We start from the raw sequence: 13,062 nt of genomic DNA on the forward strand, positions 1-13,062 counted from the left end.
TCGGGACTTCCTTACGTCAGCCACCTGTGCTATCTGGCGATTGTACATGGCGTGCGGTCGCTTTTCCTGCTATGGCCTCTATCAGTATTTCTGCATAGATCTTTGAAAACAAAGTGTTGAAACGGAAACGCGGTTTCAGCTCAGATACATAACATGCCAGATGACCTGCGGCAAGTGTATATTTTAACAAGTTGCTAACAACGTAAAACAGATGTCCACAATTCGCAGTGTAGTTTACTGAAAGCAACTGATTAGTAGTGGTGGAGAATGCACGGGGCATAAGATGAATTTGCAGTAGAAGGTTTAAGATGTGTCTATTTTAACGCAAAGGGTAGTCTGAACAAAGCAGGTGAGCTTAGAGCGTGGATTGGTACTTGGAGATATGATGTGGTGGCCATTACAGAGACTTGGATGGCTCAGGGACAGGAATGGTTACTTCAAGTGCCGGTTTTAGATGTTTTAGAAAGCCAAGGAGGGAGGCAAAAGAGGTGGGGGCGTGGCACTGTTGATGAGCGATAGTGTCACGGCTGCAGTAAAGTTGGAAGTCATGGAGGGATTGTCTACTGAGTCTCTGTGGGTGGAGGTTAAGAAGAGGAAGGGGTAAATAGCTTTACCGGGTGTTTTTATAGCCCCCCCAATAGTAACAGGGATATCGAGGAGCAGATAGGGAAACAGATCCTGGAAAGGTGTAAAAGTTGTAGTGATGGGCGATTTTAATTTTCCAAATATCGATTGACATCTCCCTAGAACAAAGGGTTTAGATGGGGTGGAATTTGTTAGGTGTGTTCAGGAAGGTTTCTTGACACAATATGTAGATAAACCTACAAGGGGAATTGCTGTATTTGATTTGGTATTGGGATATGACCCTGGTCAGGTGTCAGATCTATCAGTGGGAGAGCATCTTTGAGATACTGATCATAGTTCTGTCTTCTTTACAGTATCATTGGGGAGAGACAGGAGTAGACAAGTTAGAAAAGTGTTTATTTGAGGTAAGGGGAATTATGAGGCTCTCAGGCAGGAAATTGGGGACTTACATTGGAAACAGATGTTCTCAGGGAAAAGTACTGAAGAAATATGGAAAATAATCAGGGAATATTTCTGTTGTACATTATAGGCATCCGTTAGTCTCGTGAGGCCATGGATTTGCGCGTCGGAAGGTTTCCTGGGCGTAGTCCTGGGCAGTGTTGTGTGGGAGACCGGCAGTTGACCATGCTGAAAGCCTTTTCCTCTGCACACCTCCGATGTTTTCCAAGGGAAGGACACTAGGACCCAAGCAGCTTGGCACCAGTGTCATCGCACAGCAATGGTTGTTAAGTGTCTTTCTCAAGGACACAAAACGTTGCCTCAGCTGAGGCTCGAACCAGTGACCCTCAGATCATTAGACATGCCTTATCCACTAGGCCACGCGCCAACAAAAAGGCTGTAATAAATCTAGTAAAGTTTAAAAGAAAAGCTTACAGAAGGTTCAGATAGCTAGGTAACGTTAGAGATCTAGAAGATTAAAAGGCTAATAAGAAGGACATTAGGAGAGCCAGAAATGGCCATGAGAAGGCCCTGGCGGTCAGGATAAAGCAAAACCCCAAGACATTCTACAAGTATGTGAAGAGGAAGAGGATAAGACGTGAAAGAATGGGACCTATCAAGTGTGACATTGGGAAAGTGTGTATGGAACCGGAGGAAATATCAGAGATACTTAATGAATACTTTACTTCAGTATTCACTATGGAAAGGAATCTTTGTGATTCCTTTGACAAATATGATGACAGAATATAGTATTAATGGTAAGACTCTTGGCAGTGTGGAGGATCAGAGTGATTTTGCGGTCCGAGTCCAGAGGACGCTGAAAGCAGTTGCGCAGTTTGACTGTTCTTAAGAAGGTGTATGGTGTATTTCTCTTCAGCAATCGTAGAATTGAATTTAGGAGCTGAGAGGTAATGTTACAGCTATATTGGACCCTGTTCAGACCCCACTTGGCCATGGATTTGCCAATGCTTAGTTCTGGTCACCTGTCTGCACGAAGAAACTGGAAGCCATAGCAAGCGTACAGAGGAGATTTACAAGGATGTTGCCTGGATTGGGGAGCATGCCTTATGAAAATAGGTTGAGTGAACTCGGCCTTTTCTCCTTGGAGCGACGGAGGATGAGATCTGACCTGACAGAAATGTAGAAGATGATGAGAGACATTGATCCTGTGGATTGTCACAGGCTTTTCCCCAGGGCTGGAATAGTTGCCACAAGAGGACACAGGTTTACGGTGCTTGGGAGTAGGTACAGAGGAATGTCCAGGTTAAGTTTTTTACTCAGGGAGTGGTGCCTGCGTGGAATGGGCTCCCGGCAGCGGTTGTGGAGACGGATACGATAGGGTCTTTTAAGAGATATGTAGGTAGGTACATGGAGCTTAGTAAAATAGCGGGCTATAGGTAAACACGAGGAAATCTGCAGATGTTGGAAATTCAAACAACAACACACACAAAATGCTGGTGGCACACAGCAGGCCAGGCAGCATCTATAGGGAGAAGCGCTGTCAACGTTTTGGGCCGAGACCCTTCGTCAGGACTAACCGAAAGGAAAGATAGTAAGAGATTTGAAAGTACTGGGGGAAGGGAGAAATGCGAAATGATAGGAGAAGACCGGAGGGGGTGGGATGAAGCTAAGAGCTGGAAAGGTGTTTGGCGTAAGTGAAACAAAGCTGGAGAAGGGAAATGATCATGGGACGGGAGGCCTCAGGAGACAGAAAGGAGGTGTGGGGGGAGCACCAGAGGGAGATGGAGAACAGGCAAACGACTAAATATCTCAGGGATGGGGTACGAAGGGGAGGAGGGGGATTACCGGAAGTTAGAAAAGTCAATGTTCATGCCATCAGGTTGAAGGCTACCCAGCCAGTATATAATATGTTGTTCCTCCAACCTGAGCTTGGATGCATTTGGACAATAGAGGAGGTCATGGATAGACATATCAGAATGGGACGTGGAATTGAAATGTGTGGCCACTGGCTGATCCTGCTTTTTCTGGCGGACCGAGCGTAGGTGATGAGCGAAACTGTCTCCCAGTCTGCGTCGGGTCTCAACAATATATAAAAGACCACACCGGGAGCACCGGACGCAGTATACCACACCAGCCGACTCACAGGTGAAGTATCGCCTCACCTGGAAGGGGACTGTCTGGGGCCCTGAATGCTGGTGAGGGCTGAAGTGTAAGGGAAGGTGTAGCACTTGTTCCGTTTACAAGGATAAGTACCAGGAGGGAGATCGGTGGGAAGGGACGGGGGGTGGGGTACAAGGGAGTCGCGTAGGGAGAGATTCCTGCGAAAAGCAGAAAGAGGAGAGCAGGGAAAAATGTGTTTGGGAGTGGGATCCCGTTGGAGGTGGCCGAAGTGCCTCCCGTCCCACGTTCCTTTCCCTTCTCCAGCTTTGTATCACTTTCACCAATCACCTTTCCAGCTTTTAGCTTCATCCCACCCCCTCCAGTCTTCTCCTATCATTTCGCATTTCCCCCTCCCCCCACTACTTTCAAATCTCTTACTATCTTTCCTTTCGGTTAGTCCTGACGAAGGGTCTCGGCCCGACACGTCGACAGCGCTTCTCCCTATAGATGTTGCCTGGCCTGCTGTGTTCCACCAGCATTTTGTGTGGGCTATAGGTAAGCCCAGTAACTTCTAAGTAGGAACATGTTCGGCACAACTTTGAAGGGCCTGTATTGTGCTGTAGGTTTTCTATGTTTCTAAACAGCAGCAGTAATGTAATAAGTTTAAATCAAGCCTCATGATCATGCTTTTAAGCAGTTAATAAGAATAAATGTTATTATCATTAATAATATATGCATTGTGAAACTGACTGTTTCTGGTACAGCGTAAAAAGTGCCGGATGTCATAAATTAAAGAGGCACTTTCAACTGAAAGTAACAGTAAATCTGAGAAAGGGGAACTTGTCTGCACAAGGCACAAGCTTCCATACAGCACAGCTAAATGTAATGTAAACTATCCGCCGATTTTGGGAAACACCTTGCATCGTTTCTTCCTCTTTTAGCTCCATGCATGCACACTTTCTATCATCAAAAACAACAGGCTATCGATTGAACAGGGGAAATATTTACAACCCATATTTTAGAATTCAGTTTCGCCGCTAAGCATCCCTCAGTATTTTCTCTTGAAGCCAAAAGTAGCTGTTGTATTTTTTATTAAAATCAGTAAACAAACACAAATTGGAAAAATACAGCGAAGCGGGTTTAGACGAACAAAATACAACTGAAACAGGTAAACGTATCAATTTTGCAAAAAAAAACACCTAACAATTAAAATGCCTTTTCGCGGGACAGCTGTTGGAGGAATTCCATAAATTTGTGTCGAAATGTTGGTTAAGTCCCTAGTTTCAGGCACTACAGTAGCTTACGCGGTGCGTTTAGCCTACACACTCCGACTATCAAGGTAAGTTGCCGATACTGAATACAGATGCAGATAGTTTCACGACTCACCAAATAACAGCAACAAAGCGACGATGATCATGATCTATTTTGTACCGCTTGGACGCATCAGCGTTCTGCGCGGAGAAGATTCTGAGACTGCTGTTACTTCCAGGAATGGTTAAGAATATGACTGCAGAAGGGAGGAGCTGAAAGGAACACGTGACCTAGGACAGACCACGTGGGAGCAGAAGTAGGCAATTCGGCGCATTGAGTCTGCACCACCATCTCATCCGGGGTGTTTTATCATAACTATGAAACCCATCCTGCTAGTTTCTCCGCGGAACCTTTGATTTAGTGACTGGGCAAGAACCAATCAACATCCAATTTAAATATACCCAATATCATCCCACCTCAACTATGTCAAGCAATGAATTCCACAGAGTCGCCACTCTATTGTTAAAGAAATTGCTGCTTATCTCTGTTCTAATAGATGGATACACTATTGACCCGAAAGGAAATAACAGTGTGTCAGTAGCATTACAAGTGCACAGATATATAGAAATATCAGAAGACATGTAAAAAGATTAAAAAATAACTTGCATCAAACAGTCTAACAGGAGGGAAATCATCACTTCCTCTGCTATAGGTTCACTTATTATCGAGCCTAATAGCCAAGGTAAGAATGACCTCATAGCGCTCTTTGGAGCAGGGCAGTTTTAGCAGTCTATTACTGGAAGTGCCTCTCTATTCAGCCAAAGTGGCATTCAGAGGGTGGGAAACATTGTCCAGAATTGCTAGGATTTTCCGGAGGGTCCTTTGTTCTTCCACAGGCTCCAGCGTGTCCAGTTTGACTCCAAAACAGAGGCAGCTTTTCTAAACCGTTTTCTGAGCCTGTTGGCATCACACATTTTAATTCCATTTCCCCAACAGACCCACACATAAAAGATTGTACTGTTAAAAGCACGCTGGTAGAACATGTGAAGGAGTGGCTTGCGCACTCCAAAGGATCCCCATCTTTTCAAGACGTAGAGGCGACTCTGGCCCTTCTGGGGCACAGCGTCTGTATTGGTACTTCATTCACGTCTGTAAACCAGGTGCACACCGAGGTATTTATAGGCCCTCACCGCATACAATGGCATGAGAGGGGAACAGGCAAAGGTTGGTGTAAAGCAGTGGTTCCCAACCTTTTCTATGCCCCACACCCCTAGGAAATGTTTGATTAATGTTCGCACCCCTGATAAAAGTAATATCACATTTGAAGATGAAGGAGTCTAATTTCTAATTTTTGAACCACATACAATACTGCGGGTGAACCACTTGAACTTAAAAAAATAAGCTTTTTACTCAGTCCATAAAATGCAAATATAAATTGAGTAATTAGATTCTAATTTATTCAGAAAAAATTGGAAACCGTAAAATAAATCCCAATTGTGAACATAAAATTCAATGACTTCTTTGCTCCTGCTTCTCATTCATGATTTTGTCAAAACGGGGAACCTTCTTGCTGAATGCGATACACAGGTCTGCCTGTGGATTCAGGCGATTCCTTGATTTTGTCTTGATTGACAGAAGAGAACTGAATCCAGATTCACACAAGTATGTTGTTGCAAATGGAGTGAGGACATGGAGTGCTTTTCCAGCAAGTCTTGGCAACATATCCAGTGGTGCACACCAAACCACCTTCAAAGTCTTGCTTTAAAATTGCATTCCAAGAGCTCGATTTGCCGGCAAATAAATAAGATCTTCCTTCAGCTATTCATCATCAGATATTTTCTCCAAATTGTAGGAATATGGATTCATGTTCCATTCTACTGCAATCATCAGTTCTCCAGCAGCAAAATATCCATCAAACGATTCTGACAGCATTTCCAAATGAGCCACAATTTCTTCACTCACAGTAGAAGTTATGGATCCAGAATCATCAACCATCTCTTCTAGTGAAGGAAAATTTGAGAGACTGTCTCTTTCCATCCTTCGACATCAAAGACGTAACTTTTCTTTGAAAGCATTCAACTTTTCACAAGCCTTCAATATGTTTATTCCTTTTTCTTGAAGGGAAACACTCAGGTCATTCATACGAGTGAAAATGCCAGCTAAGTAAGCCAGCATTTGGGTGAACTCCTGTGATTCCATTGCCTGAACCAGATCATTCTCCCGGTCCTCCAGAAAAATTTTGATTTCTTCCCGCAGTTCAAATAAACGGGTTAAAGCTTGTCCTTGTGACAACCAACGGACTTCATGTGTGGAAAAGCAAAACTGAGTGCTCACTTCATAGATCCTCACAAAATGATTTGAAGATGCGATGGTTCAAAGCACGCCCACGATCCAGTTGATGATCTTCACACAAGTATCAAGGACTTTCTTCAAATTTGGAGGCAATGTTTTTGATGACAAAGCATTCTGATGAAGAAAACAATGGGTAACTTGCAAATCTGGAACCTCCTTTTTCATCAATGCAGAAAAGCCTGATTTATTTCCAAGCATTGCAGGTGCTCCGTTAGTGCACATAGAACCAATGACTTTGATATCTAAATCATGTTTGGCAAAGAAGTCTTTCACCAGCTGCATCACATCCTTTGCAGGTGTGTTTATTTTCAGATCTTTACAAAAAAGGAAATCTTCCTTCACAGCACCATCATTGACAGACCTCACTAATGTGATGAGTTGACTACAACTGGAGACATCAGTTGACTGATCCAACTGAATAGAGATTTTAAGAGGACTAGCTCTGACATCTGAGATGACTTGGTCCAAAATATCTTCACTCAAATCACTGATTCAGTTGTGAATGTCATTATTTGACAGAGGCAGCTGTTCAAATTTTTTTCTTGCTTCTTTGCCCTGGATAATTGTTGCCATTTTCAGGGCACATGGATTGATGAGATCTTTCGCAATTGTATGGGGCTTAATGGATTTGGCCACTTTATATGCCACTTGGTATGAAGCAAGATGTAGTGGGTTTTCAACAGAAATGAAACCTAATTTTGGAAGAGGTCCTTGTGAATCAAAACGAGCTCTTTTGATTTTCAATGACCCAACATCATGTCCTTCAACATCAGCTCCTCTTGAAGCTTGAACCAAAGCACGCATAGTCATCATTCCATTTCCTTCTTTTTGACATGATGAAGAGTTAATGAAGTGTTAAGGGTAAAGAGCATAATATGAGATAATATGAGAAAAACTATCTGACTAAGTCAGAGATGACTGCTTTACTCAATCAGACATGCCTATAGCAAAGTATCGCAAGAAATACACTTTCGAATATTATATTACGATATTACCTGTGATTACGCCAAGGTAAATCGTCAGGTGGAAATGCTCCAGGGACACAACGCAACTTATTAGGCTACTCTCTACTGAATTTACACACCTATTTCTGATAATTACCGGAGATATAAACTCCCATCACACGATTCAAAGTCCTCGGTGCTAAACATGATAGATCCTCAACTAACACAATTCAAAATTATCAAGGATTCAAGAAAAAAAACCTTTTAAGAGAAAAGAAAAAATTTTGAAATTCAAAAGTTTCTTTAATGCATTGAGACAAATGCAAATGAATGACTTCAGCTGCTTTTTATCAAAATGCGGCTTTTTAAAATTTTATAATTGAATAATTTACCTACCGTCTGCTTGTTTGGTTTTAACGCGAAGTCGTTACTCGATGGTTGATTCGGGATGTATGAAGATTTTGGCATTATGAGATGATTTTTAACTCCGAGATGAAACCTCCTAGCTAACATTGATGAGAGTCCGCAGCTCTGAGGTGTAACTTCCAAGGTAACACTGATGAGACTCCTCAGCGCTGACTCGGGCAGCGGGAGACTGGAGTGTGCTTGGGACAAACGTTACTATCACTTCTCAAGGCACACTGACAGCTTGCTGAGTAATGACTCGTGACTCGTCACTCAAGAACACTCTTTGTCACACCCCCTGAAATTCCATTTCGCACCCCCTGGGGGGTTGGGAACCAGAAATGTCTGGAATTACTGCGAAAAATGCGGGAAAGGCAGGACAGGTAATTTCCAAATACGAATATATTTTCGGATGCAAGAAGGACACTACCATGTCTGAGAAGTGAAATCAGAGCCAAAGGAAAATCAAAAGAAAGATCAGACAATCAAGCCAATGCTAGCAGACAGATAGCGGATAGGGAATCTTAAAAAACTTGCCCAAGGAAAGTAAAAAGGTCAGTAGGAAGGCGAAGATGGATTATGCAAGGATGCCGACGACTAATATCAACGAAGGTACTAAACCCGTTTTTATATAATGGATAAAGAGAGGCAGATATAGGACCAATAGAAAATGACGCTGGAGAAACGCAGAGATGACAAAGGAACTAAATGTCTATTTTACATTAGTCTTCACAGTGGAAGATATCTGTAGTGTACCAGATATTCAAGCAGGTCGCGGAAGTGAAGTATATATTGTGCAAATTATAACTGAGAAGGTGTTCAGGAAGCTTAATAGTAACAGTTAAGATAAATCTCCTAAGAATGATGGAATGCACTCCCGGGTTCTGAAGGATGTAGCTGGAGAGATTGCGGAGGCATTAAAGATGATCGTTCAAGAGTAGATAGATTCTGGTATTGTACCGGATGAATGGAAATAGCCAAACGCTACTTCGCTATCTAAGAAGGATGGGAGGCAGCAAAAAGGAATCTATAGACCTGTTAGCTTGACTTGAGTGGTAGGAAAGCTGTTACCATCGATAGTTAGGGATCAGATTACGGAGTACATGGAGGCATATGACAAGATAGGCCAAAGCCAGCATGGTTTCCTGGAATAAAAATCTTGCTTGTATAACCTAATTTAATTTTTTTGGGAAATTACAAGCAGTGCAGACAAAGGAGATGCAGTGGATGTGGAGTAATTGGATTTTCAGAAGGCCTCTGACAAAGTGCCGCACAGGAGGTTGTTCAGCATGATACGAAATTACAGGTAAGTTACTATCACAAGTGGAGAATTGGTTGTTCGGTAGAAGCAGAGAGTGGGAATAAAAGGATCCTATTTTGGTTGGCTGTCGGTTACAAGTGGAGTTCCAGAGGGATTGGTGTTGGGACCGCAGCTTTTTACGATGTGTCACAATGACTTGCTTTTTGGATTAATGGATTTGTGTCGAAATTAGCCAAAGGTACAAAGATAGGTGAAGGAGCCGACAGTACTGAGGAAATATGGAGCCTGCAGAGAGACTTAAATAGTTTAGGGGAATGGGCAAAGAACTGGCAAATGAAATACAGTTTAGAAAATGAATGCTCATCCACTTTATGGAAAAATAATGGGATGTCTATTATTTAGATGGGAGAGAGAATTCAAAACGCAGACGTGTAAAGGGCCTTGGCAGTCCTTGAGCCGGAAACCCTAAAGGTTATCCTCCACGTTGAGTCGCTGGTGAAGAAGGCGAATGCAATGTTGGCATTCATTTGTAGAGGTATAGCATATAAGAGCAGGGATGTTGAGGCTCTGTAAGGCACTCCCGCGACCACACTTGGAGAATTGCGTGAAGTTTTGGGTTCCTTATTTTAGAAAGGATATACTGACATTGGAGAGGATTCAGAGAAAGTTCCGAGAACGAGTTCAATCATGAAAGGTTTACTGTATGAGGAACGTCTGGCAGCTCTTGTGCTTTAGTCCCTGGAGTTTCGGAGAATGGAGAATGAGGGGTTCTCATAGAAACATTCCGAATGTTAAACGTCTAAACAGATGAACTATGGCAAAGTTATCTTCCATGGTAGGGGACTCTATGACAAGAGGGCACAAATTCAAGATTGCAGGACGTCCATTTAGAAAAGAGCTGTGAAGAAATTAGGTTAGTCAGATGGTGATTAGTCTGTAGAATTTCTTGCCAATCACGACTCTGGAGGACGATTCATTTGTTGCATTTACGGCAGAGATAGATATGTTCTTGATGTTCCAGATCATCAAAGGGTATGGGGAGAAGGCAGGTATGTTGGGATGACTAGAATTGTGATGATTGGATCAGCCATGATTGAATGCCGGAGTGGATTCGATGGGCCGAATGGCCTGCTTCTGCTCCTATAGCTTATGGTCATCCATGTCTTTACCATCAACAGTAACAGGGAACAGTGCAATCTGAGTCTTCTTTAAGTCCATCACCATCTCTTTTGCCTTACTGTTAAGCTGCAGCTGATTCAGCTTGCACCATTTAACAACGTCTCCACCAGTGCCCTTAATTCATCGTCCCGTCCTCCCTTTATACATTCAACTTCCATATAACCATAAAACCATATAACAATCACAGCACGGAAACAGGCCATCTCGGCCCTCCTAGTCCGTGCCGAACTCTTAATCACACCTAGTCCCACCTACCCGCACTCAGCCCATAATCCTCCACTCCTTTCCTGTCCATATACCTATCCAATTTTACCTTAAATGACACAACTGAACTGGCCTCTTCTACTTCTACAGGAAGCTCATTCCACACAGCTATCACTCTCTGAGTAAAGAAATACCACCTCGTGTTTCCCTTAAACTTCTGCTCCCTAACTCTCAAATCATGTCCTCTCGTTTGAATGTCCCCTACTCTCAATGGAAACAGCCTATTCACGTCAACTCTATCTATCCCTCTCAAAATTTTAAATACCTCGATTAAATCCCCTCTCAACCTTCTGCGCTCCAATGAATAGAGACCTAACTTGTTCAACCTTTCTCTGTAACTTAAGTGCTGAAACCCAGGTAACATCCTAGTAAATCGTCTCTGCACTCTCTTTAATTTATTGATATATTTCCTATAATTCGGTGAACAGAACTGTACACAATATTCCAAATTTGGCCTTACCAATGCCTTGTACAATTTTAACATTACATCCCAACTTCTGTACTCAATGCTTTGATTTATAAAGGCCAGCGTTCCAAAAGCCTTCTTCACCACCCTACTTACATCAGACTCCACCTCCAGGGAAGTATGCACTGTTATTCCTAGATCTCTCTGTTCCTCTGCATTCCTCAATGCCCTACCATTTACCCTGTATGTTCTATTTGGATTATTCCTGCCAAAATGTAGAACCTCACACTTCTCAGCATTAAACTCCATCTGCCAACGTTCAGCCCATTCTTCTAACCGGCATAAATCTCCCTGCAAGCTTTGAAAACCTACCTCATTATCCACAACACCTCCTACCTTAGTATCATCGGCATACTTACTAATCCAGTTTACCACCCCATCATCCAGATCATTCATGTATATTACCAACAACATTGGGCCCAAAACAGATCCCTGAGGCACCCCGCTAGTCACCGGCCTCCATCCCGATAAACAATTATCCACCACTACTCTCTGGCATCTCCCATCTAGCCACTGTTGAATCAATTTTATTACTCCAGCATTAATACCTAACGACTGAACCTTCTTAACTAACCTTCCATGTGGAACTTTGTCAAAGGCTTTGCTGAATTCCATATAGACTACATCCACTGCCTTACCCTCGTGAACATTCCTCGTAACTTCTTCAAAAAATTCAATAAGGTTTGTCAGACATGACCTTCCACGCACAAATCCATGCTGGCTACTCCTAATCAGATCCTGTCTATCCAGATAATTATTAATACTATCTCTAAACAATGGAACCACATGAGCAATACGCCAATCCTCTGGCACAATCCCCGTTTCTAATGACGTCTTAAAGATCTCCGTCAGAGCTCCTGCTATTTCTACACAAACTTCCCTCAAGGTCCTGGGGAATATCCTGCCAGGACCCGGAGATTTATCCACTTTTAAATTTCTTAAAAGCGCCAGTACTTCCACCTCTTTAATTGTCATAGTTTCCATAACTTCCTTACTTGTTTCCCACACCTTACACAATTCAATATCCTTCTACTGAATGAATACGGAAGAGAAGAAATCGTTCAAAATCTCTCCCATCTCCCTCGGCTCCACACATAGCTGACCACTCTGATTCTGTAAGGGGCCAATTTTATCCCTCACTATCTTCTTGCTTTTAATATAACTGTAGAAACCTTTAGGATTTACTTTCACCTTATTTGCCAAACCAACCTCGTATCTTCTTTTAGTTTTTCTAATCTTTCTTAAGATTCCTTTTACATTCTTTATATTCCTCGAGCAATTCCTTTACTCCATGCTGCCTATATCTATTGTAGACATCCCTCTTTTTCCGAACCAAATTTCTAATATCCCTTAAAAACCATGGTGCTTTCAAACCTTTAACCTTTCCTTTCAACCTAACAGGAACATAAAGATTCTGTACCCTCCTAATTTCACCCTTAAATGACCTCCATTTCTCTATTTCATCCTTCCCATAAAACAACTTGACTCAATCCACTCTCTGTAAATCCCTTCGCATCTCCTCATAGTTAGCCTTTCTCCAATCAAAAATCTCAACTCTAGGTCCTGTCCTGTCCTTCTCCATAATTATATTGAAGCCAATGCTATTGTGATCACTGGACCCAAAGTGCTCCCCAACACATACATCTGTCAGCTGACCTATCGCATTCCCTAACATGAGATCCAACACTGCCCCATCTCTAGTCGGTACTTCTATGTATTGTTGCAAAAAACTATCCTGCACACATTTCACAAACTCTAAACCATCCAGCCCTTTTACAGAATGAGCTTCCCAGTCTACGTGTGGAAAATTAAAATCTCCCACAATCACCACCTTGTGTTTACTACAAATATCTGCT

The sequence above is a fragment of the Hypanus sabinus genome, unplaced genomic scaffold (assembly GCF_030144855.1).
Source record: "Hypanus sabinus isolate sHypSab1 unplaced genomic scaffold, sHypSab1.hap1 scaffold_1574, whole genome shotgun sequence".
Taxonomy (NCBI): domain Eukaryota; kingdom Metazoa; phylum Chordata; class Chondrichthyes; order Myliobatiformes; family Dasyatidae; genus Hypanus; species Hypanus sabinus.